At 41.6% G+C, this 21,214-nt stretch overlaps 1 protein-coding gene across 18 annotated transcripts in view; it reads left to right on the top strand.

Moving 5' to 3' along the window:
• The window catches only part of cep170aa (centrosomal protein 170Aa), a 164,901-nt gene that overhangs the window by 34,121 nt on the left and 109,566 nt on the right, over nucleotides 1-21,214 (top strand). The gene's annotated exons all lie outside the window — the stretch shown is intronic.

Below are 21,214 nucleotides of genomic sequence, written 5' to 3' on the forward strand. Positions count from 1 at the left end.
GGAAAGTTAATGTAAACATGGAAAATAGGAGCATGCGTAGGCCATTTGGCCCTTCCACCTTGCTCTGCCATTCAATATGAATGTGACTGATCATCCAACTCTACACTTTTCCCATTTTCTTCACATATTCTTTGATTCCCTTAGCCCTGAAAGGGTGAATTTAATCTTTTATTTCCCCTTTAGACTTGATGAGACTGAGGTTTTCTTCTTTAAAAATTTACTCATGGACACGTGAAAGATGTACAGTTCAAGTCTTTATTACAAAAACAAAAGTTTTATACTATTTATACAGATAACAAGTTTCCAGTCTGTTTGATTAGGAATTGTCATCTGTACAAAAGATTACACATCTACTCATCCATATATTTGTCCAGCCCTGTCCCCTCAGTCTGCATTCCAGGTTAACAAGCATGACTATATTATCTAATCATAGAGCATGTTTACATCTTCTGGTCATAGGTCTGTACTTTGTGATTACCAGTAAACCCAAACTATTTGTTTTTCTCTGTCTCTCCTATTACCTGTACTGTTCATTTTCCTTTCAAGCACCTAGAACTATATCTAAATCCTTGAAAGCATTCAATGTTTTGGTCTCAACTGCTTTCCACAATAGTGAATTCTATGGGCACACCACTGTCTAGGTGAAGCAATTTTTCATCTTAGCCCAAAAGAGCCTACCTATCCTTAGATATGACCCCTGTTTCAGTGTTCCCTGATCATTGGAAACCTCTTTTGTAAACAGTTTATCAGTCTCGTCCTGTGCAAATTTTACGGGTTTCCATGAGATTCCCATCATTCTCCCAAATGCCAATGATGCAACAGATTGTGTTGCAGTAGTTCAGTATGGAATGCTTTTGTTTGTGCATTCTTAAGTTATGCAAAAAGAAGGCTTTACTGAGTGACTGAGGTCTATACCTGACCTGGAAAAGTTTGATTCTGACTGAGGTGGAAAACGATTGTGGTCTTCTCACTGGGTTGTTACTTGTTAAAAAGGGTTGAAAAGAATAATGTAAATTTTTTTAAAAATCCAGTATCAGGGTGCCCAGACTACCAAAAAGTCTTCAATTCTCTTTCCACTTTTTGGTGAATCTTCAGTGTAATCTTGTTTTGCAATAAATAAAATACAATCTTCATTTAATCCATTTGTTTCTCTTCAATAATTCAAGCTAAAGAACTAGAATACGTGAAGTATATTCAAATTATCCTGCCTATCTGATTTTAAATTACTTTAAGTAGATGTCTTTGCAAGATCTCTGCTGCCAGATACATGTAAATTGTAATGGGTGTTCATAGGATGTAGTGAGAATGTGGTTGGCTTTTAGTGTTGCATGGAGTTATGTGAAGTGTCTAAATGTTGAGCATTTCCTATGAGCAGTTGTCTGGATGAAATATTATTTAAACCTTTTAGAAATTGTTGCTGTTTTTCTAGAAATCCAACTTTTGTAGCTTTGCACCCAAGATATCTGAAACCTCTACACTTTTTGCTGGCTTTAAAGTCTGTGTGTACTAATACCATACGTGTTAGTGGCACAGTGGCTCAGCGGTTAGCACTGCCACATAGTGCCAGGGGCCCAGGTTTGATTCTACCCTTGAGTGACCAAGTGGAATTTGCACATTCTCACTGTGTCTGCATGAGCTTCCTCCAGGTGCTCCAGTTTCCTCCCACAGTCCAAATATATGCAGGTTAGGTGGATTTGCCATGTCAAATTGCCTATAGTATCCAGGGATGTGCAGGCTGAGTGGATCAGCCATGGATAATGCAGGGATCAGGTTGTGGGGTGGGTCTGCTTGATATGCTCTTCATAGGATTGGTGTGGACGCGATGGGCTGAATGGACTGCTTCCACACTGAAGGGATTCTATGTCCAAATAAAGCTTAATATAGCAAGTTCACATGAATTCCTGTTTTCTGCTGCATTAATTGAATACAAAGATTTGTATATAGTAATGGCCTAGATTTTCCTTTCTCAGTTAGAATGAGTGCTGAGACATTTACCACATTAGTGATGAACTGCATTGCAACTTCTGGCAAGCTGTTATGCTAAAATAAGGACTTTGAAATATGGTTTACTGGGCTTTTTAAAAAAAAAACTTGTATAAAGGCCCCTCAAATTGGGCATATGTTTCTGTACTGCAAATAAGATATGATAATCACGTTATTGAATAAGGAATCAATCTTCCAAATGCTTGTGTCTCTGACCACTAAATAAACAGATTGTATGTTCCCAATTATGAACCATCAAGCAGCAGGATTAGATCTTTTGGTCCCTTGGGTCTAATCTGTGAGATTATGTCTGATCTGATTGTGGTTTCAGTCCCATTTTCTTGCCTGCGCCAAAAGCTTTTGATTATGTTGTCAAATATCTTTCTCCCTATCTTAGAAATATTCACTGTGCCATCACCCTTCTCTGGGGAGGAGAGTTTCATAGATTCTCCATCCTCTGCAATAAAATAATTCTCCTCCTCTCTATCTTAATTGAAGTGCTTTACCTTCTAAGTGTCCCATAATTTTAGACACTCTTACAGAGGAGAAATCCCCTTTTGAACATTCACTTTGTCACATTCCCTCAGATCTTTTTATGCTTCAATAAGCTAACCACATATTCTTCTAAACTACTTTCAGTTCAAGCCCAATCTTTTGCTTGTAAGATGCTCTCATCCCACGAGTCAGTCAAACAAACTTTCTCTGAACTGCTAATGATGATGATATCCCATATAAGAAAGCCAAAATCATATGCAGCATTCTAGATGTGGTCTCATCACAATTATGGCAAAACATCTCTGCTTCTACATTCTATTCTCCATACAATAAATGACAATATTCAATTTGCCTTTCTACTCATAAGTTTATCCCATCGTACCCTATCAAATGTTTGCCCAATCGCTTAACCTATCAACAAATAATCTTCATTTTAATGTTGACCTGTTAATCTTTATTTTGTTTTACTCTTGAGTGACAATTGATTATTCTTTGAGATATCATGCTGCAACTAAAAAAAAGGCTAGTGTGGCCAGATTTGGAATATTGTGTACAGTTCTGGTTGCCATGTTTCGGGAAGAATGTGGAAGCATTGGAAAAGGTACAGAGGAGATTTACCAGGATGTTGCCTAGTCTGGAGGGAAGGTTTTATAAGGAAAGGCTGAGAGACTTGGGTCTGTTCTCATTGGAAAGAAGAAGGCTAAGAGGGCATTTGATAGAGACATAAAAGATTATCAGAGGATTAGATAGGGTAGACAGTGAAAGTCTTTTTCCTAGGATGATGACGTCAGCTTGTACGAGGGTGCATAACTACAAATTGAGGGGTGATAGATTTAAGACAGATCAGAGGCAGCTTCTTTACGCAGAGAGTGGTAAGGGTGTGGAATGCCCTACCTGCAAAGGTAGTTAACTCAGCCACATTAGGGAGATTTAAACAATCCTTTGATAAGCACATGGATGATGATGGGATAGTGTAGGGGGACGAGCTGAGAATATTTCACAGGTTGGCATAACATAGAGTACCGAAGGGCCTGTGCCATGCTGTATTGTTCTATGTTCTAGGAGACCTGTTTTTGGGGGCACTGCCCACCATTCCAAAGGAAAGTCTTTGGACATTTGAAATGTTAACTCTCTTGACAGATGCTGCCAGATCTGTTGAATTTCTCTCGCATTTTCTGCTTTTATTTCAGTCACTAGGTGGAGCCTGGTCAATCTATCAGTATTGTACAATATTACATTTTTATATTTAACTTTTTGTTTTATTTACCAATGTGTGAATTAGACATTTAAGGAGCAAGTGGTATGATATTTCACCTTGGAGGGGACTGGTGTAATTACTTAATTTTCTTCTCGGCTAAGGAAGACCCTGTGAAACCCAACTCTTGTTTTAATATTGATTTCTATGGGAATCAATGCTTCACTTAGTCTTTTCGCACAAAGTTGTGATTTTTCAAGAGCACAATATTCTATATGTTCCTTTGCAGGCTCCTTTTATCCTCTTCACTGGTTTACTTTCCCACCTAGATTAGAGTGGTGCTGGAAAAGCACAGCAGGTCAGGCAGCATCCGAGGAGCAGGAAAATCGACGTTTCGGGCAAAAGCCCTTCGTCAGGATTATGCTGCCTGACCTCCTGCGCTTTTCTAGCACCACTCTAATCTAGTCTCTGGTTTCCAGCATATGTAGTCCTTGTTTTTACCTACATTCCCACCTATCTTTGTGTTGTCAGCAAACTTAATAACCATATTTGTTGCTGTCATCCAAGTCATTAATATTGAATGTAAATATTTTAGAAGTCCACACGTCCTCATTGCATTTGTTGGGTTCTGGTTTGTCCTCAGTAATTTTATGATTTTTAGGTGGTTCAAATCACCCCCAGATCCTTGGTTCTGACACTGGACTTATTTTGCGAATGTGAAATGAAGAAGGCAGTAGTCAGATGTTTCGGGGGGAAAAAAAAGTTTCTGTTCATTTAAATAGAAAATGTAAGTATAATACAATAAACACAGGTAAAAGCACTAAACAGTGCAATTAACATTATCAATTATACAGAGAACAGTAATTAAATACACCAAACTCAGCTAAAACACTATTAGAATCTTGACAGTAATTTTAATCTCTCAAACCTTAATCAGGTTTTCTACCCTTGAGGTCCCACGTACTGTCACCATCCACCTTCCCTCTCTGCTAGGTAGGACGGAACCTTTGGGGCCTTGGAAGTCTAAGCTCACCACTGAGGAAAATGCGATTTTGAAGTACAGCTGCCTGTTGAGGTTATTGCCGTTGGTTCTCTTGGTTCAGAATAGGCCTGTTTGTGGAAACTGTTGTTTGGATAGCGCTTGGGCCCCCATCTCTTTTCTTCCCGCCCACCCCATGTCCTTTGTTGCAATGATGCCCTAGGTTTGGCTTCCCAGTTCCACTTCTCTGTTCAGCCTCTGTGGTTCTTGGTTCTGAAGCTACTTGTTGGGGTTGAAAGCCTGTGGGAAAGTTATTTCTGTAGAAGCTTGTTGTAAAAGGCTCTTCCCCCAGATCAGATCAGGGATAGCAGTTATACAGACTGTGACTCATCATCTCCACTCGGATCTGTGTTGTCCATTGTGTTTCTTTCTGAAGTCAGTTGGTTTCCCAATGGTTAGAGGACGTGTGAATGGACTTTGATTGAGTTTGAATGTCCAGTATATTCGTAAGGTTCATACTTTCTGTGCTGGGTAGTCCAAGATGTAAAAGTTAGTTTCAGTCCAAATATCCTAACACACCACATCCTCCCACAGTCCAAAGATGTGTAGGTCAAGCTGCATTAGCTATGCCAAATTACCCCACAGAGTAATGGGGGTAGGATAGGGGTCTGGGTTTAGGTGCCATACTCTTTGGAGAGCCAGTGCTGACTCGATGGGCCAATTGGCTTCCTTCCACACTGTAGGGATTCTGAGATTCTTCTACACAAATTTCCCAATTTTGGGCAATCACAAAATGGCTCTAAATTGAGATTTCTAATAATCTCCTTTAATGTCAGATTACAATATCTTCCTTTATGACCAATATTAAGCTAACTGACCTATTGGTTTTGCTGACTGTCTCCCTACTTGAATAGAGAAGTCAAATCAGCTATTTTAAAATATAACCTTTTCTCGGATCAGGGAACTTTGGAAAATTAAAAGCAATACATCCACTATCTTCAGCACCCATTTCTTTTCAGACACCAAGATGAAATCCATCAGGACCTGTTAGTTTTCAGTTATGCAGTTAAGGATGGTCAATAAATGCTAGCCTAACTGGCACTATTTCCATTTAATCTTTTTTTCTGAAAAAATACTTCTCCCTTCCTTTCATCTCTAGATGTAGACTTATTTCTGGGATCTTGCTTGTATCCTTTTACAGTGCAGACAGATGCAAAATATCTCTTCAACTCCTCTACCATAACTTGATTTTCCATTATTAAATCCCAGACTCTGTAGAGGATCAACAAATAATGTTTTTGTAATTTTCTTCTACCCCTCCTGTTTAACACTTCTCCAGCTGTTGTTGGCTTCAATGGCTTTCTAGTATTCCCCAGCTCCAGTATTCCCTACCGCATCCACCTGGTTCTTCAATCCCGTTAATATCAGAAATAACACTTAGAAGGCAAGAAACACTGCCAGGGTAGGGCTTCTGGAGATGAACCAAAGGCCAGATCTTGCAAATCTTTAAAAACTGATTAAAACTGTTCAAAGTATTTAAAAGTTTATAACTTTTTTTTACATGTTGAAGATATTTGCATATATGAATCACTTGGGCAAAAAACTCTGTTGTCATTAGGCCGAAGACTGACCCCAAGGGACCAGTCGTCCTGTGATTAATTCATGTCTGTAGAAATTTTGGCAATAGTGGTATTGGAAACCCTTGCTGCTTATACTAATTCGAGGATGTTTTCATAAGGCTGTAGCGGAGATATTTTTCAGGCAGTCACTGTTGTAAGCTAATGTTTTGCTGCAGAGAGGAATATCTAGTCCATTAAATAAGCTAATGTAACAGGTCTAAAGAAGGAATTTTTTGCATTGATATTCAGACATTCTGGCCTGATTTTGTTGGGGTGGGCATTTTTAAAAATGTTAATGTAATTTTCTTGCCCATTGTCTAACTGTGAGCAGAAGCTTGCACAAAGTAAACTTGAGCAATTTGTGGTAAAATTTTCTAATTTACCAGTCATCTGCTTTTAGTCATAGTGATGGAAATGTACAGTATGGAAACACACCCTTTGGTCCAACCCATCTATGCAACCAGATGTCCCAGCCCAATCTAGTCCCACCTGCCAGCACATGGCCCATATCCCTCCTAACCCTTCCTATTCATATACTCATCCAAATGCCTTTTAAATGTTGCAATTGTACTCGCCTCCACCACTTCCTCTGGTAGCTCATTCCATACACGTACCACCCTCTGTGTGAAAAAGTTGCCCCGAAGGACACCCTAATCCTATGTCCTCTAGTTATGGACTCCCCCACTCCAGGGAAAAGACATTGTCTATGTATCCAATCCATGCCCTTCATGGTTTTGTAAACCTCTATAAAGTCATCCCTCAACCTCCAACGCTCCAGCCTGTTCAACCTCTCACTATAGCTCTAATCCTCCAGCCCTGACAACACCCTTATAAATCTTTTCTGAACCCTCTCAAATTTCACAACATCTTTCCGATAGGAAGGAGACCAGAATTGCATGCAATATTCCAACAGTGGCCGAACCAATGTCCTGTACAGCCGCAACATGACCTCCCAACTCCTGTACTCAATACTCTGACCAACAAAGGAAAGCATACCAAACACCACCTTCACTATCCTATCTACCTGCGACTCCACTTCCAAGAAGCTATGAGCCTGCACTCCAAGGTCTTTGTTCAGCAACGCTCTCTAAGACCTTTACCATTAAGTGTATAAGTCCTGCTAAGATTTGCTTTCCCAAAATGCAGCACCTCTCATTTATCTGAATTAAACTCCGTCTGCCACTTTTCTGTCCATTGGCCCATCTGGTCAAGATTCTGTTGTAATCTGAGGTAACCCTCTTCACTGTCCACTACACCTCAATTTTTGGTGTCCTCTGCAAACTTACTAACTGTATCTCTTATGCTCGCATCCAAATCATTTATGTAAATGACAAAAAGTAGTGGACCCAGCACCAATCCTTGTGGCACTCCACTGGTCACAGGCCTTCAGTCTGAATAACTACCCTCCACCACCACCCTCTGTCTTCCACCTTTTGAGCCAGTTCTGTAGCCAAATGGCTAGTTCTCCCTGTATTCCATGAGATTTAACCTTGCTAACCAGTCTCCCATGGGGAACCTTGTCACATGTCTTTTTGAAGTCCATATAGATCACATCTACCGCTCTGCCCTCATCAATCCTCTTTGTTGCTTCCTCAAAAAACTCAATCAAGTTTGTAAGACATGATTTCCCACACACAAAGCCATGTTGACTATCCCTAATCAGTCCTTGCCTTTCCAAATACATGTACATCCTGTCCCTCAGGGTTCCCTCCAACAACTTGCCCACCACCGACGTCAGGCTCACTTGTCTATAGTTCTCTGGCTTGTCCTTCCCACCCTTCTTAAACAGTGGCACCATGTTAGCCAACTTCCAGGCTTCCGGCACCTCACCTGTGACTATTGATGATACAAATATCTTAGCAAGAGGCCCAGCAATCACTTCTCTAGCTTCCCACAGAGTTCTCAGATACACCTGATTAGGTCCTGGAGATTTATCCACCTTTATGCGTTTTAAGACATCCAGCACTTCCTCCTCTGTAATATGGGCATTTTGTAAGATGTCACCATCTATTTCTCGACATTCTATATTTTCCATATCCTTTTCCACAGTAAATACTGATGCAAAATACTCGTTTAGTGTCTCCCCCATTTTCTGTGGCTCCACCCAAAGGCTGCCTTGCTGATCTTTGAAGGGCCCTATTCTCTCCCTAGTTACCCTTTTGTCCTTAATATATTTGTAAAAACCCTTTGGATTCTCCTTAATTGTATTTGCCAAAGCTATCTCATGTCCCCGTTTTGCCCTCCTGATTTCCCTCTTAAGTATACTCCTACTTCCTTTATACTCTTTTAAGGATTCACTCGATCTATCCTTCTTTTTCTAAACCAATTCCTCAATTTCTTTAGTCATCCAGCATTCCCTATATCTACCAGCCTTCCCTTTCACCCTAACAGAAGTATACTTTCTCTGGATTCTTGTTATCTCATTTCTGAAGACTTCTCATTTTCCAGCCGCCCTTTTACCTGCGAACATCTGCCCCCATCAGCTTTGGAAAGTTCTTGCCAATACCATTAAAATTGGCCTTTCTCCAATTTAGAACTTCAACTTTTTGATCTGGTCTATCCTTTACCATCACTATTTTAAATTTAATGGAATTATAGTTGCTTGCCCCAAAGTTCTCCCCCGTTGGCACCTCAGTCACCTGCCCTGCCGTATTTCCCAAGAGTAGGTCAAATTTTGCACCTTATTTAGTAGGTACATCCACATACTGAATCAGAAAATTTTCTTGTACACACTTAACAAATTCCTCTCCATCTAAACCCTTAACTCTATGACAGTCCTAGTCTATGTCTGGAAAGTTAAAATCCCCTACCATAACCACCTTATTATTCTTACAGATAGCTGAGATCTCCTTACAAATTTGTTTTTCAATTTCCCTCTGACTATTAGGTGGTCTATAATACAATCCCAATAAGGTGATCATCCCTTTCTTATTTCCCAGTTCCACCCAAATAATTTCCCTGGATGTATTTCCAGGAATATCATCCCTCCGCATAGCTGTAATGCTATCCCTTATTAAAAATGCCGCTTCCCCCTCCTCTCTTGCCTCCCTTTCTATCCCTCCTGTAGCATTTGTATCCTGGAACATTAAGCTGCCAGTCCTGCCCATCCCTGAGCCATGTGTCTGGAATTTCTGATATCCCAGTCCCATGTTCCTAACCATGCCCTGAGTTCATCTGCCTTCCCTGTTATTTCCCTTGCATTGAAATAAATGCAGTTTAATTTATTAGTCCTGACTGACTCTCCTGATCTCAACTGTAGCAGTGTCAGATTGATCTCTTTCCTCTCTATCTCCGTTGGTTCCACCCCACCACCTTACTACTTTAAATCCTCCCGAGCAGCTCTAGCAAATTTCCCTTCCAGTATATTAGTCCCCTTCCAATTTAGGTGCAATCCATCCTTCTTGTTCAGGTCACTTCTACCCCAAAAGAGATTCCAATGATCCAAAAATGTGAATCCTTCTCCCATACACCAGCTCCTCAGCCATGCCATCATCTACTGTATCCTCCTATTCCTGCCCTGACTAGCTCGTAGCACCAGGAGTAATCCAGATATTACTACCCTTGAGGACCTCCTTTATAAATTCCTGCCTAACCCTCTGTAATCAACCTTCAGAATCTCAACCTTTTCCCTTCCTAGGTCGTTGGTTCCAATTGCTCCTTGTGTTTGCACACAGGGATGTTTTCTATTTGGAAATTCCTAGGATTTTCCTTTTGTAGTTGTATATTCTCACTTTGTCAGAAAATGCAGTTACACAGATGCTAGTTCTTTCTTTGACTCAGTTGGAGGCTTGATGCAGCAATGTGGAGTAGACACTTCGGCATCCTTAATCAACATGCAACTTTCCTTTTCTATCGGATTATCCTTTCAAAAACCTTTTTCAATTTGCAACAGAGTTTGTCCCTATACGGTTTTGCTAATGAATGAATGTTTCAGATTAGATTAGATTACCTATAGTATGGAAACAGGCCATTTGGCCCACACTGACCCTCCGAAGAGTAACCCACCCAGACCCATTTTTTATCCTATACTTACCCCTGACTAATGCACCAAACACTATGGACAATTAGCATGGCCAATTCACCTAACCTGCACATCTTCATATTGTGGGAGGAAACCAGAATACCCAGAGGAAATCCATGCAGACACAGGGAGAATGTGCAAACTTCACACAGACAGTTGCCCATGGTGAGAATCAAACTCTGGTCCCTGGCAAAGTGAGGCAACAGTGCTAACCACTGAGCCATCGTGCTGTCCTCATTATTCATTTACCCAAGTAAAATATGCAATTGAGTAATTGCTTTCGGAATCGAAAAGTAAATATTATATTGCATTTTGGTTTTTCGTCTCTGATGTGCATAGCATTTAATAGACTGCCAAACACCTGGACCAGGGTTTCTGTGCACTAAGTGTTGGGGCAGGCATCTTCAAACAGTTTTAACTTCCTATCATACCAGTGAGAGAATTTGCTAAATCAAGCATCAGTTAGGTGCTTAAATGCTGTCTGGCAAGCTTCTTGTTCAGTAAAACCTTTGTGCTGAAGTTCTGCCTTGTCTGAGGTCAGCAGCGTCACAGTGAAAGAGTGTCAATGTTCAATCATGACGTGCAACACTGGCAAACAGATAATTCTGTGATCTGAATAGAACTGACTGGAATTGCACTGGTATATAGGGGAACCTCCGATTATCCGAACGAGATGGGCAGGCACTATTTCATTGGGATAATTGATTATTTGTTAATCGATTCAATGCCTCTCATCTGGGGCTCAGAGTTTTAGAACATAGAAATGTAAAGCACAGAACAGGCCTTTTGGCCCAGGATGTTGTGCAGAGAAGTAATCCTAATGTAAAGTAAAATAACTTAATCTACACACCCCTCGATTCACTGTTATCCATGTGCATGTCCAGCAGTTGCTCAATGTCCCTAATGACTCTGGTTCCACCATCATCACTGGTAAAGCATTCCATGCATTCACAAATCTCTGCGTAAAGAACCTTACTCTGAAGTCCCCTCTATACCTTTCTCCTAAAATCTTAAGACTATGACCTCTCGTGCCAGTCAATCCTGCCCTACGGAAAAGTCTCTGGCTATTGACTCAATCGGGTCACCTCTCTGCCTCCTCTCCAAAGAGGAAAGTCTGAGCTTAGTCAACCTCTCTTCATAAGGCAAGCCCTCCAGTCCAGGCAGCATCCCAGTAAACCTTCTTTGCACTTTCTCCAAAGCCTTTGTATCTACCCTATAGTAGGGTGACCAGAACTGGACACAATATTCCAAGTGTGGTCTCACCAGGGACTTGTAGAGCTGCAGCAAAATCTTGTGGCTCTTAAACTCGATCCCCCTGTTAATGAAAGCCAAAATACCATATGCTTTCTTAACAACCCTATTCACTTGGGTGGCAACTTGGAGGGATCTATGTACTTGCAAACCAAGATCCCTCTGTTCCTCCAAGAATTCTGTCTTTAATCCTATATTTGGCATTTGAGTTCGACCTTCCAAAATGCATGACTTTGCATTTATCCAGGTTGGACTCCATCTGCCATTTCTCAGCCCAGCTCTGCATCCTGTCAATGTCGCACTGCAGCCTGCAATAGTCCTTGCTACTATCAACGGCACCTCGAATTTTTGTGTCATCTGTAAATTTATTAAGCCACCCCTCAACCTCCTCATTCAAGTCATTTATAAAAATTACAAAGACCAGAGCCCTGCAGGACACTACTCAACACTGACCTCCAGGCAGAACGGTGGCACAGTGGTTAGCACTGCTGCCTCACAGCGCCAGAGACCTGGGTTCAATTCCTGCCTCAGGCGACTGACTGTGTGGAGTTTGCACATTCTCCCCGTGTCTGCGTGGGTTTCCTCCGGGTGCTCCGGTTTCCTCCCACAGTCCAAAGATGTGCAGGTTAGGTGAATTGACCATGCTAAATTGCCCGTAGTGTTAGGTAAGGGGTAGATGTAGGGGTATGGGTGGGTTGCGCTTCGGCGGGGCGGTGTGGACTTGTTGGGCTGAAGGGCCTGTTTCCACACTGTAAGTAATCTAATCTAATACTTTCCATCTGCAACCACTCTCTGCCTTTTGTCAGCCAACCAAGTCTGAATCCAGGCAGCCAGATCTCCCTGTATCCCATATCTCCTGATTTTATGAATGAGCCTACCATGGGGAACCTTATCAAATGCCTTGCTGAAGTCCGAATGCACCACATCCATTGCTTGACCTTCATTGACCTGTCTTGTCACCTTCTCAAAGAACTCAGTAAAATTTGAGAGACATGACCTGCCCCCCTCAAAGCCATGCTGACTGCCTTTAGTCATACTATGCTTTTCCAAATAAATCCTATCCTTCAGAATTCTTTCCAAAGCCTTACAGACGTAAGACTGAGTAGTCTGTAATTGCACACCAAGGATTTCCCTATTACCCTTCTTGAAAAGAGGAACAACATTCACCTCCTTCCAATCCTCTAGTACAACTCCTGTGGAGAGTGAAGAAGCAAAGAACTTCGCCAGCAGCTTAGCAACCTCCTTTCTCATTTCCTGGAGCAGTCTAGGATAAATCTGGCCTGTTCCTGTGACTTATCAATCGTAACGTTTGCCAAAATTTCCAGCACATGAACTTCATCAATCTTGATCTATTCAAGCCCGTATCCCAGCTCCTCAAAGTTCTCATTCACAACAAGGTCCCTTTCCTTCGTGAAAGCTGAAGCAAAATACTCACTTCGGGCTTGCCCTATCTGCTCAGATTCCATGCACACGTACCCTGCGCTATCCCTGATCGGCTCTACCTTCTCCCTGATTACTCTCTTATCCTCATGTGTGAGGAAAATGCCTTTGGTTTCTCCCTAATCCTTCCTGCCAAGCCTTTCTCATGTCCCCTCCTGGCTGTCCTCAGTCCATTTTGGAGCTCCTTTCTAGCTAGCCTGTAATCCTCTAAAGCTGTGCTAATCCTTGCTTCCTCGACATTATGTAAGCTGCCTTCTTCCTTTTGACGAGGAGCTCCTCTGTTCTCGTCATCCAAGGTTCCTTAATCTTACTCCTCCTTACCTGTCTGAGTAACAGATTCATGCATCACTCGCAACAACTGCTCCTTTAAACGGTCTCCGAATGTCTGCTGTGCCCTCTCTGTGGAACAATTGCTCCCAGTCTGTACTTCCCAACTTCTGTCTGATAGCATCATAATTCCCTTTTCCCCAATTAAATATCTTCCCTTGATAACTGCTCCTTTCCCTCTCCAAGACCATGGAAAATGTGAGGCAGTTGTGATCACTATCACCAAAGTGCGAGATCTGACACCTGTCGTGGTTCATTGTCAAACACCAAATCCAAAGTGGCCTCTCCCCTCGTCGGCCTGTCTACATACTGAATAAGGATACCCTCCTGAACACACCTGACGAAAACTGCTCCATCAAACCATCTGCATTAAGGAGGTTCCAGTTGAATTTTCAGCATGTGATTACAGTGTCATGCTATAAATTCTGTATCTTGTGGTCCTGACACTAATCACTTGCTATAAATTCTGTGTCTTATGGTTCTTCTCCATAGCAACTTGCTTTTGGAGTGCTGCATCTTCATCTAGTGCTTCCAAAGAAACCTGTTGGACTGTAACCTGGTGTTCTGATTTTAACTTTGTCCACCCTAGTCCAACACTGGCTCCTCCACATCTTGGTAAACAGTGACCGATCAGTCAGTCAGCATGGATTTATGAAAGGGGAATCAAGCTAGACATCTGGACCTTTTTGAAAGTGCAACTTATGGAGTTGATAAAGGGGAGCAACTGGATGTGCTTTACTTGGATTTGGTGAAGACTTTTGGTAAAGTCACAAGAGGTTAGCATGTAAAATTACAGTGCATAGTTTAGAGCTGGATAGAAAATTGGTTGGTATACAGGAAGCAGTTGGAATAAACAGGTCTTTTTCCAAGTGACAGATAGTGACTAGTGGGGTACCATGAGAGTCAGTGCTTGGACACCAGCTATTTGCATCATATATTAATGATTTAGATGAGAGAACTATAAATCATATCTCCAAGTTTGCACATGAAACTAGGCAGGTGGGAGGTTGAAATGTGAGAAGGATGTAGAGATGCTTCAGTATGATGTGGATAAATTCAGTAAGTGGGCAAATGCATGATAGGTGAAGTGTAATGTGGATAAATGTGAAGTTATCCATTTTGGTAGCAAAAACAGGATGGTAGATGATCTGAATGGTGGTAGACTGGAAAAAGGGAAGGTTTAATGAGACCTGGGTGTTTGTTTACGTCAGTCACTGGAAGTAAGCATGTAGGTGCAGTTGGGGTGAAGAAGGCAAGTTGTCTGTTGGCCTTCATAGTGAGGATTTGAGTAAGACGCAGGGATAGTTTGCTGCACTTGAAGGGCCTTGGTGAGACTATACCAGTGGTTTAATGTACAGTTTTGGCTTCCTTGTCTGAAGAAGGATTTGGAGGGAGTGCAGTGAAGGTTACCAGACCGATTCCTGGGATGGATTGGTTAGGATTACATTCATTAGAATTTAGAAGAAAAAGAGATCTCATAGACACCTGTTAAATTCTAACAGAGCTAGATATTGGGAACACAAGGAGAGTGTTCCCAATGACCAGGACGTCCTGAAGCAAGGATGCAGGATATGTTATTTAGGACTGAGATGAGAAACTTGTTCACCCAGAAAATGGTAATCCTGTGGAATTCTCAGCCACAGAAAATGGTTTCAAAAATTTAGGTATTCATAGGGCTAAAGAGATGAAAGGGTATGGGGAGGAAGCAGGAACAGGGTACCACATTGGATGATCAACCATCACCATATTGAATGGTGCAACAGGCTTGAAGGGCTGAAACGTCTACTTTTTTAAAAAATGCTTTGCTTAAAGAAACCCATGATTACAGTTGTAGTTTTAATACATGCGTGTTTTGTTCTTTGTTTAATTCCTGCCCTTGATCTCCACTACTGTCTGGGAACCTAAAAACAACCCCCACGACAACATTTTCTGCCCCTTGGTTATTTAATTTCCCAATATACAGGTTTCATATTATGATTTTCTGAATCAGTATGTTTCTCACTATTACAAGAATTTGTCCTTTGCTAACAATGCTCCCCTCCTCCATTCCCTTTTTGTCTGTCCTTCCTAAGTAATGAATGCTTTGTTCTAATTTTTGGTCACCCTGCAGCAATGTCCCTTGAATTGCAACTGTATTATATCCATTTGTGCTGCTAACTTATCAGTTACTGCAAATGTTCCATGCATTAAGACACAGCCTTTCAACTTGTGTTTTTAACTTTTTTTTTGCATTGTGGCCCATTTGTTTTTCTTTACATTTTTGTCTTGTTTCCATTTTTTTGCTGCTTATCATTCAGCCTTTTGTTTGTTTTCATTTGTCCCTGGTCAGGTTCCCACCACTCTACCCATTGCATAGACACCGCACATGCCTTTACCAATATACGCACAGCCCAGAACCAGTTACCAGGAATCTGAATACCTCTTCTTACACCACTTCTCCAGCCACCTGTAGATCTGTTATACCCTGTTATTTCTACTTTCATTGGCTTGTGACTGGTAGTAACCCTGACATCTTTGACCTTGGTACCAAGGAGGCAACATACTATCCTAATGAGGAAATGAGAGAAGTGTGGATGGTAGAAATCTGAAACAAAAACAGAAATTGCTGGAAAATCTTAGCAGGTCTGGCAGCATCTGTGGAGAGAAATTGGAGTTGATGTTTCAGGTCCAGTGACCCTTCTTCAGAACTGGTGGTAGCAAGGAAAAGTATTGTTTATATGCAGAAGATGGGGATAGTGGGAGGAGAGTAGACTATGCATGGAGATAAAGGACAAAGAGAGATTAAACAAAAGTCTTGGAGAACTAATAGTGGCTCCTGGGGCAATATTAATTTCAGGTATCACCTGCCCTGACAGTCTCTGATACACCTGTTCCCTCAGTCGCCATTCCAGAGTATCAAATCAGCCTTCTTGAGAGTGAACTCAAGGAAAGTGATTTATGAGGGGGAATCCCGAAATCCTGCGCGAACCAGCTGGTAGGAGTATTCACTGACTTCTTCGATCTCTCCTTCGTACAATCTGAAGTCCACACCTGTTTGAAGAAGACCATCATCATCTCGGTGCTAAAGAAAACTCATTCAGTGTGCCTCAATGACTACCACCCAGTGGCTCTGACCTCCATAATTACGAAGTGCTTCGAGAGGTTAGTGATGGCTTATGTCAACTCTAGCCTCCCAGCCTGCCTTAACCCCTTGAAGTTCTCATTATGTCGCAACAGGTCTACAGCAGACCCCATCTACCTAGCCCTACACTCATCCCTGGAACTTTTGGATAAAGGATATCTACATCAGGCTTCTACTTAGCAGCAATAGCTCTGCCTTCAACACTGTAACTAACCTCCAAACTCTGAGACCTCTGGTATGCCCTCTGCAACATAATCCTCAACTTCCTGACCCACAGACTGCAATCAATGAGGATAGGTAACAGCACCTCTTCCACGACCATCCTCAACACTGCAAGGCTGCGTACTCAATGCCTCACTGTACTCCCTGTGCATTTATGACTACTATTATGACACAAGGTAAACGCCTTTGCAAATTTAATCCAGCCACACAGAGAAGCTCACCTCATGCTGCAATCTGTTAAAATTTGAGAAGAAAAGAGCTATCCCGGAGGTCACTATTTAAAGTAAATATGAACAACTTTATTCTTTAAGTCCAACTGAGAATATTAAAACCTTTTACCTTCTACTGTACAATACTAGTCCAAGTTTTATAAAAACAATAATCCCAATTTAAGATGTAAAAAACCAGTCAGCTTTGTCAATTCTCTTTTGTAGATTCTCTCTCCAGGTCAGCCTTGATGTTCTACTGCACGTTCCTCATAGACAGGTACCTTTTAGAGAGCCCTTCAGCTGGCAGTCTATATTTGCTGGTCCATGGCAGTTATCCCCATAACTGTTCAAAATGTCTGATTTTGTACCCCAAAATATCGAATTGTTTCATTGGTTTTGATACTAGAAAAATACTAAATTCAAATTTGATTGGAGTTTGGTATCTTGGGGCATAATTTAAACTGGCCAAATTTGTATTTGTTTTTGTTTCATGGCAATCCATCTGCTCCTATTAATTTTGACCAAGTGTTACATTGTTCAGAACTCTGTATTTTGTCAGTCTTGTTAATCTTTCAACTCTCTTAAATGTATAGTGTACCTCTACACCTTCATAACACTCTGACCAAATTTCATCCTAACTCTACTTACAAGCTTGCTCATGAAACCGCTGTTATAGACTGGATCTCAAACAATGACAAGGCAGAATATAGGAAAGAGAGAGGGCTTGGTGGCATGGTATAAAGATAGCAATCTTTCCCTCAACGTCAGCAAAACTAAAGAGCTGGTCATTGATTTCACATAATGACATGAAGGGCACACTGCTATCTATATCAATGGAGTTAAGGTGGAGATGGTCGGGAGCATCAAGTTCTTAGGAGTGGCGATCATCAATAATCGTCCTGGACCACCCATGTTGATGCGATGGTCAAGAAAGCAGAACAATGCCTCTATTCCCTCAGGAGGCGAAGAAAGTTCTGCATGTTCATAAGGACACTGCCAACTCTTTTTGATGCACCATAGAAAATGTGCTATTCCAGATGTATTGTGGATTAGGATGGCAGCCCAGGCCCATAAGAAACTACAGAGAGTTGTGAACACGGTCCAGTCCATCATGAAAGCCAATCTTACATCTACACTTCGGCTGCCTTCACAAGCCAGCATGACAAAGATCCCTTGGACTTGAGTTATAAGGTCTTTCAACCACTTCCATTTGGCAGAAAATGCACAAGATTAAATACACGTACAACTAGTTCAAGAACAGCTTCTTCCCCACTGTCATTAGACTTCTGAATGGACCGCTCAAATGGCAAACCTAATGTTGATCTTGTTTTTTGTATCCCTTCTCTGCAGCCGTAACATTGAAATTGCTCACTCTGTTCTATCCCCTTTATGAACTGTTTGGTTTGGTATGATATGCCTGTGCTGCACACACAACAAAACCTTTTACTGTATCTAAGTATGTGCAACAGTAACAAATCTAATCAAATCAAAATTATTAGCAGCTAACAATGGGTAGTGTATGGTAGCAGCTCATGTATGGGGCAAAAGCATAGGGAAAGATCCTGCAGCCATGGTGGTTGTCGTCATCGTGTCCTCCTCATCCTCATCCTCATCATCCTCCTCATCTTCTCCCCCAACCCAATAAAAACAGTTGCATGTAACCATAGGTTGCTCCAGCCTTCCTGTAGTCTGCCTTGTGGTCACCCATCCCCCTTTGTATCTTTTTATCGTGACCGCCTCATTCTGTTGTCCAGAACAGTCTTCGCATCGTGGATGTTCCACAGTAAATTTACCTGCAGCTCCAGCACCAAAAAAAATGTTATGAGCCAGTAGCTGCATCTGAGCACGTGGACACTGGAAATGTTCATGATTTCCCACGTAGTATAGAAGGATCATATCAGGGTCGTGCTGTGGTGTCATGATTTCCATTTCAACTAAGCTTGCTAGTTACTCCCTTTTAAAGAAAATTAAATATGTGGGGACCTTATTTCACTCTAAACACACTTGTTGCAATGCAAAGTTTTTACATTAAGTCTTTGGAGATCATTCTTTAATTTTTAACATTGCTTCCATTATGTTATGTTTGTTACTTAATTATCTTGGCCCGATCTTTCTCAGTTAAATCCAAGTAAAGCTGCTTATTTAAATATATACTCTTTCCTAATTTACAGCAGTTTTTAGACTGCCCTGAACAATATGCTTGTGGCCTGAGTTTTTTTATTTTCTGTAATAACATTTTGATGTAACACTTCAGGTGCTCTTTGGAAATTGCAGTACCATATATCCAAAGGTTCTCATTTTTCCACAGTCAATGTTATCTGTTCAAAGAGCTCTAAATGATTGGCCAAACAGGATGTTCCCCTTCTCAAACACTTCTTGCCTTTGCCTGAATACAATGAACTTACCCAAGTGTCCTGCTTTAAGTTGTTTAATCATAGCTTCTGGTATTTTCCCTTGTACATGAATAGAGGGATATGGGCTAGGAGCAGGCAGGTAGAACTAAACTGTTTGGTTAGGACTGGTTGGACCAAAGGTCCTCTCTTTCTCTGCTGTATGACTCTATGATTGGTGTTAAGCTAACTGACCTGGAGTTTCCCCTTTCTGAATAAAAGAATTACATTTGTATTTCGATCTAATGGGTCCATTGCTGAGTCAGTGGAGTTTTGGAAAATAAAGCTGACACCATAAGATCATAGGACATAAACCAAATGGCCTAAATCTGCTCCTATTGAATCTGCTCTGCCATTTGATCATGGTTGATATATTTCTCAACACATTCTCCTGCCTTCTCCCTATAACCTTTGATCCCCTTACCAATCAAGTCTTTGTCCCTGTCTTAAATAAACTCAATGATTTGGCTTCCACAGCCTTCAGTGGCAATGAGTTCTATAGATTAACTGCCCTTTGATTCCTCCTGATCTCAGTTGTAAAGTTTGTTCCTTCAGTCCAAGGCTGTGCCTTCAGATCTTAGTGTCTCATAGTGGAACATTTCCTCACTTCCACTCTATCCAGGCCCCTCTGTTCTGTAAGTTTTTTTTCATCAAATTCACCCCTGGGGATGATAATGACTGCAGATGCTGGAGAGTCAGAGTGGATAAAGAATGTAGCTAGAAAAAGCACAGCAGTTTAAGCAACATCAGGGGTGAAGGGGAGTCTGTTTCTAACTGAAACCTTTTATCAGGGCTGGAGGAGGGGACGAGGCTGAGAAATAGAGGGAGAGGGTTGGGGGAAAAGTGGGTGGGATGGGTAGGTGGATGCAGGTAGGTGCTGTGATTGGTCAGGGAAAGGGTGGAGTGGATATGTAGAGAGGAAGATCGACAGGTAGGCTCAGGTTAAGGGGTTGGAGAGGGAAGGCTGGGCCGAAGATGAAGTAGGCCATGGGGAGATTTGGAAGTTGGTGAATTCAATGTTAAGGCCTCATGGTCTTAAGGCAGAGATGTGTTCTTCCTCCAGTTTGTGTGTGGCCTTGTGATGTCTACAGAGGAGGCCCACGATGGACATGCCTTCATGGTGTACAATGGGGAGTTGAAATGGCTAGCAACTGGAAGGTGGGATTGATTGAAACGTACAGACCATAAATGTTCCCTGATCTGGTTCCCAAGTTTGTGTTCGGTCTCTTCAATGTAGAGGATTCCACATAAGGTGCAACTCATGCAATAAATTTGGGTGAGAGAAAATGCATGTGAATCTCTGACTGACTTGAAATGATTCTTTGGGGACTTGGACAGAGATTCACCTCCTTATCCTTTTAAACTCCTAAGTACAGACTCCGAGATCTCAGGCATTTTTTTTTTCATAAGCTCTGCATTCCCAGGATCATTCTTGTAAGCCTCTTCTGAGCCTCATCCAAAGCCAGTGCATCCTTCCTTAGTTATGGGGGCCCAAAATTGCTCTTGATATTCAAAATGTGGTCTGACCAGAGTATGGAGGTAAATGGAAAGATAAGCAGCAGGATAGCATGTTTCCAGGCGGATTTAAAATTGAGGCAGACTGAGAATGCAGAAAAAAGCAAGGATAACTTAGGACATATGACTTACAACATCTCTAATAAGGAAGTTAGCATTAAGGCACTTTACCTGAATGCTCGTAGCATTCATAACAAAGCCGATGAATTAATGGCACAGATAATAGTGAATGATTATGATGTAGTAGGCATCACAGAGACTTGGTTACAGGGGGGTCAGGACTGGCAGTTAAACCTCCATGGTTTTTCGACTTATCGAAAAGACAGAGAGGTGGGCAGAGGGGGTGGAGTTGCCTTGTTAGTTAAGAACAAAATTAAATCTATGGTATTGAATGACATAGCGTCGGATGATGTGGAGTCTGTGTGGGTGGAATTGAGGAACCACAAA

The sequence above is a fragment of the Chiloscyllium punctatum genome, chromosome 11 (genome assembly GCF_047496795.1).
Source record: "Chiloscyllium punctatum isolate Juve2018m chromosome 11, sChiPun1.3, whole genome shotgun sequence".
Classification (NCBI taxonomy): Eukaryota; Metazoa; Chordata; class Chondrichthyes; order Orectolobiformes; family Hemiscylliidae; genus Chiloscyllium; species Chiloscyllium punctatum.